General features: G+C 41.1%; 1 pseudogene; it reads left to right on the top strand.

Moving 5' to 3' along the window:
- The first annotated feature begins 324 nt into the window (after positions 1–324).
- Positions 325–1,851, top strand: LOC102838085 (annotated as a pseudogene).
- Positions 1,852–5,067: the final 3,216 nt, after the last annotated feature.

The raw sequence follows: 5,067 nt of genomic DNA, 5'->3' as shown, positions 1-5,067 counted from the left end.
GCATCCCTGTAATAACTGGAATGATGTTCAGTGGACCACCCAATATCAGTAATGGAGGGTCCACCCCAGCCCCCATTGCAAAACTTTACAATGCAATCAATCCATTAGTCTTAATTATTGATAATCCCAAAACCATGACCAGAGAACCTTCAATAATAGGAAACTGGATTGGGAGCCGATGTTATAGGAAAGGATCATATAGGAGTCTTCTCTCTAAAACTAATTAAACAAAACTCTAGCCCTACCTCTATCAAGGATAGAACTCAAACACAGAATCCTAGAAATTATTCAGATCTGCTACCCCCGCCCCCCACTGCCTGAAATTCAGGAAATGACCCTTCCAAAGTGACAATTATGTAAGTTAAAGACCTAAGACAAACTATAGCTATAGAAACAGGATATGGAAATGCGAACACTTGGTTGGAATGGATTAAATATTCTGTTCGCACTCTAAATAAGAGCGATTGTTACACCTGTATAACAGGAAGACCTGAAGCCCAAGTGGTCCCCTTTCCACTCGGATGGTCCTCATACTCTCAGGGCATACACTATATGGTAATTCTCTTCCAGGACCCTATAGCCTGCGGCAACAAATCCTGTAACTCGTTGTCACAACTGTTCCCTAATGTCAGGGGTCTTACGGGTCAGCCCTGGAGGACCATTAGGCTTCCAGTCTCAAATGTCAATTTCACTTCGTGTCTCACTACACATGGGGGGAATTTGGTGTTCATCAGACACCTGATGGGATACAGCGAGTGCAAACTCTTTAAAGCGCTCCAAAATCAGTCAGCCCTGGCTATTCTGCAAGCAGATGTCTGGTGGTATTATGGGAAACAATTATTCGGGGTTTTACCAACAAACTGGAGTGGTACCTGTGCTTTGGTGCAATTGGCCATCCCTTTCACCCTGGCATTCCATCAATCAACAACCAGGAAACATGCATAAAGCCAAGAGAAGTGTAGTTACTCCCCATGGCTCTTTGGATTCCCATGTTTACATAGACAGTATAAGAGTTCCTTGAGGGGTACTAAACAAATTAAAAACAAGAAACAAAATAGCTGCAGGGTTTGAATCTGTATTATTCTGGTGGTCAACCATTAACAAAAATGTGGACTGCATTAACTATATCTATTATGATCAACAGGGAGCTCTGGAAGCGTAGTAGTTATGGATTGGGCTGCGAACCCAAGGTCAGCAGTTCAAAACTACCAGCTGCTCCGCGGGAGAAAGATGAGACTTTCTGCTCCTGTAAAGATTTACAGCCTCGGAAATCCTGTTCAGGTTGCTATGGGTCGGAACCGACTCAATGGCACTTAACAACAACAACAACAACATTATAATCAACAAAGATTTGTAAATTATACCAGGGGTGCTATAAAAGGAACAGCAAAACAATTAGGAGATACTAGCAAAATGGCCTGGGAAAACAAGTTAGCTCTGGATAAGATATTAGCAGAAAAAGAAGTATGTGTTACGATCGAAGCCCAATGTTGTACTTTCATTCCCAATAACGCAGCTCCTGATGGTACCATTACTGAAGCATTACAAGGGCTGACCATCTTAGCTAATGAACTCGCTGAAAATTCAGGCATAGATGACCCCTTTTCTAATATCATGGAACAAGGATTCGGGAAATGGAAAGGGCTTATGACTTCAGTGCTCACCTCTCTAATTATCGTATTTGGCGTATTAACACTAATGGGATGCTGTATTATACCCTGTATAAGAGAATTAGTTCTAAAACTCATAGAAACAGCCATATCCAAACAACCCCCACTCCCAAACCAAAATAACCTTTTTTACCTAGACACATATGAACATCAAAGTCAACAATCTCCTTGCAAAACTTGAAGAAAAGAATGAAGATGTCTAAAAAATAAAATAAAATAAATTATAATCCTGTTTATTGTATTCAGGTAACCTTTCTTTTTTTCTTCTTTATTTCCTTCAGTAAAGACTTTATGATCTCTTTCTTTTTCTTTGACTATTTTCTGAAGTGAGTAAAGAATTTATGGTCGCTCTCTTTTTCTTTTCCTAAAGTAGAAATGTGTGCCTTAAAAATGTGAACTAGCCAACTGGGTAAGGGAAAAGATTGTGCAGTCAAAACCCTAGCCAATGAGGTGAGACACAGCCTTGAGACTTGTGTCAAAGATTAAAAACCCAAGTGGACTGCGCCCTCGGTGTGCTCGCTGGCCTGTTCCTGTATGTACAGTTATGTGCTTGCACCCTCCTGCGGGAGTAAATTTAGCTTTGACAAGGTAATTTAGTCACACGGAGTGCCTTTTACGTGACATCGGGATTAATTTCTAACACTAGTATAAAACAAGCCCTTAATAAGTATATGTTGAGTGAGCAAATGTACAAAGATTCTAAATATGGACTTTCTGGCAATATTTGACATTGAGTTGTTCTAAAACAAAACAGGTGAAGGAGTGATTTCTCATCCACAGCATGTCTATATTTGCAAGAAATATTGTAACACTATTCTGATTTATAATGTTTTTATTATGTGCAACATAAATATTGGTGTTTGAAAAGACAGTCTGACATTTTTTTAGACCTCCTTCCAATATACTTAGTGAGAGTAAAGACAAATGACCTTTGGACAACAATCCCCAGAGTTCTAGAAATCATGCTTTTCTCAGAAACCTGGCATTTCTGCTGTGAGCAGCAGTACTGGGACCTCACTGAAAGGGCCACCACATGTCACAGGGCAAAGTGGTCCAGCTGCCAGGTGGGCATCAGATGCTGTTCTCAGGTTTAGGTTTGTGAGAAATGTTGTCCAAACTGACAAACGCCCAAGTAATCCAATCTGTACTCATTTTAGGAAGAGTGAGGTTTTCTTTATTCAATTTTGTAAAATCCAGCACCCAGCCCGGTAGACAAGGGCAGACGCGCCACATGGCCTGCCACAAATGGCTTTTATACTTGTCTCCAAAAAGCCCCTCCTCCAGTCTGAACTGACTCCATAGCACTTAACAACAACATTAACAAGTCCTGGTGTGGTGCTGTAGAATAAGCACTGGACTTCAACATCAGTTTAAACTGCAGGGTCTGTGGTTCAAACCCACCTGCTGCTCCTCTAAAACCCTGTATAGAGTCACTATTAGTCAGAATCAACTCGACAATAACAAGATACTCCAACTACTTGTGTGTCACCATTTCTGTGCTTAGCCATATTTGATGTTTATTATGATTTTTTTTCCTTCCTGTTATATTCTTTACTATAAATATGAAAAGGAGCCCTGGTGATGCCATGGGTTAAGCATTGGGCTGCTAACCACAAGGTCATTGGTTCAAAACTACCAGCTATTCCAAAGGAGAAAGATGAGGCTGTGTGTTCCTATAAAGATTTACAGTGTTGGAAACCTTACGGAGCAGTTCTCCTCTGTCCTATTACTTTCATTGTTTTGTGCCTTTGAGTTGGTTCAGACTCAGAGCTACCCTATGCACTAGAACAAAAGATGGCCCGGCCCTACACCGTCCTCACAACTGTTGTTACATTTGAGCCCATTGCTGCTGCCACTGTGTCAATCTATCTTGGTTACGGGGTCTTCTTTTTTGCCAACCCTCACTTTGTTGTTGTTGTTAAGTACCGTGGAGTCAATTCCGACTCATAGTGACTCTGCATAGGGTTTCCGAGGCTGTAAATCTTTACGGGAGCAGAATGCCTCATCTTTCTCCCACAGAACTGCTGGTAGTTTCAAACTGCTGACCTTGAGGTTGGCAGCCCAACTCGAAACCACTACGCTAGCAGAGCTCCCTCACTTTACCAAGCATCATGTTCTTCTCCTGGTATGGCAATGCTTGTTAATGTGCCGAACCTCAGGGTTGGTTTGTAACCCAAGGTCGGCGGTTCAAGATCATCAGTCACTCCTCAGAAATCCAATACAGGGTCGTTATGAGTTGGAGCTGACTTGATGGCACTTAACAACAACAATGTTCTTCTTCAGGGGGTGGTCCCTCTTGATAACATGTCCCGATTATGAAGTATGAAGTCTTACCATCCGGGCTTCTAAGGAGTATTCTAGTTGTACTTTTTCCAAGACAAATTTGTTTGTTCTTTTGGTAGTCCATGACACTTTTACTATTTTTCTCCAACACCATAATTTAAATGCATCAATACTTCTACTGTCTTCCTTATTCATTGTCCAACTTTCATATGCATGTGAGGCTATTGAAAATACAATGGCTTGGGTCACGTGCACCTTAGTCCTCAAATTCTATCCTAAGGGGTCACTGTAGGTCACAATTAAAGAGACAGCTATGGATGAGTTTGGTTTGGTTTGTTTATATGTTTAAAGCATTCCCTTCTAATCATCAAACTGTAAAACAAAGCAAAAATGAATTAAATTAAATGAATATATAAATGGTTGAGTTGTCCATATATATAGATTTTATTAATAATTCTAGTAGAGACCTCTGATGCAGAAAATAGTTGTCTCTCCATCTGTCCCAGGCACTGGCAATACCCATGGGAAATTACTGAAAGCCTGAACTGTGAAAAGCAGTGGAATGGGAAATAGGAATGTTTGTAGGCCTTTGGGTTCAAATCTACTGCTTCTATGTTACAAAATGACAGGGTAGTAATTCAATTTCTTTAGTTCCGTTTCTCTTTCTAAATGCGGATAACAATTCTCCCCTTATACAACTTTGGTGAGGAATAAGTGAAGTATCCGGAGCATAATGGTGTTGTTATTAAATGCCATCAAGAAGGTTCAGACTCAGAGCGACCCTGTATAGGGTTTCCGGAAAGCAGCTGGTGAGTATGAACTGCCGACCTCGTGGTTCAGAGTCTAGTGTTGATTCTACAACACCATACCAGCATTGTTGTTGATATTAAGTACCATCAAGTAGGTTCAGACTCACAGCGACCCTGTACAGGGTTTTCGAGGAGCAGCTGGCGTGTTTGAACTGCTAACCTTGTCATTCACAGTCCAGTGCTGATCCTAGAGCACCACACCAGGAGCATAATCACATCTAATAAACAGTAGGTAGTGTGTAAAACATACAGAACACTGTGGACATCCGCCAGGAAGGTTTTCAACCCCTAAAAAACAGCACACT

This window comes from Chrysochloris asiatica, unplaced genomic scaffold (genome assembly GCF_000296735.1).
Source record: "Chrysochloris asiatica unplaced genomic scaffold, ChrAsi1.0 scaffold00074, whole genome shotgun sequence".
Classification (NCBI taxonomy): domain Eukaryota; kingdom Metazoa; phylum Chordata; class Mammalia; order Afrosoricida; family Chrysochloridae; genus Chrysochloris; species Chrysochloris asiatica.
Note: the sequence above shows the minus strand (reverse complement) of the source record. Positions and strands in the feature narration are given on the sequence as shown.